The sequence below is a fragment of the Sinocyclocheilus rhinocerous genome, unplaced genomic scaffold, assembly GCF_001515625.1.
Source record: "Sinocyclocheilus rhinocerous isolate Xijiao unplaced genomic scaffold, SAMN03320098_v1.1 scaffold1589, whole genome shotgun sequence".
Classification (NCBI taxonomy): domain Eukaryota; kingdom Metazoa; phylum Chordata; class Actinopteri; order Cypriniformes; family Cyprinidae; genus Sinocyclocheilus; species Sinocyclocheilus rhinocerous.
Window position 1 is genome coordinate 263,234 of NW_015648634.1, and position 762 is coordinate 263,995.

A 762-nucleotide genomic window follows, 5' to 3' on the forward strand; every position below is an offset into this window, starting at 1 on the left:
AAATAAGAAAAAGTAATTAAAACTAAAAGCTAAAACTCTATAAATACTATATATATATTCACATTTAATATATGAGTATATATATTCAGTTAACCTTACAGTAAGACTCAACACTGATTACTGTCAGACTTTCAAAATCCTTCATTTCTTGAATTAAGATTATAATAATTTAATTTTAAAGAACAGCCACTACAAAATCAGACTTTAGCACATCTTTTTACTTTGAGATCGTTCTGAGGTTAAATACAGATTTAAAATCATAACAAGAAATATTAAATATTAATACAAGTATTCAGATGTAACCCCCTTTGTAATCATTACAATTTTCATAAGTAACTGTAATTTAATTACATTTTTTTTCTCAGTAACTGTAACAGTTGCATTTATTTTGTAATTAAATTACGTAACACAATTACATGTAACTAGTTACTCCCCAACACTAGTAAAGCGAGGATTATTGTTTTCACACACACACACACACACACACACACACACACGCACACACACTCATACACACACACACACACACACACACACACATGACGTACCAGAAATGCTCCTTTTTCCTTTGAATTGAACTGATCTTTTGTTAAATATTGACAGTAAGGCAAAGCTCATTATTTTCCAATAAATATCGAGGTTAAAGCAGGACTCGTGTAGCTCACCGTCACACCCAGGGTCAAACAGATCTTTTGTTCTGCTCTGTTTGAACTACCAATAATAAATCACCTTTATCATCAGACAGTGTTTGAAATTAATAAG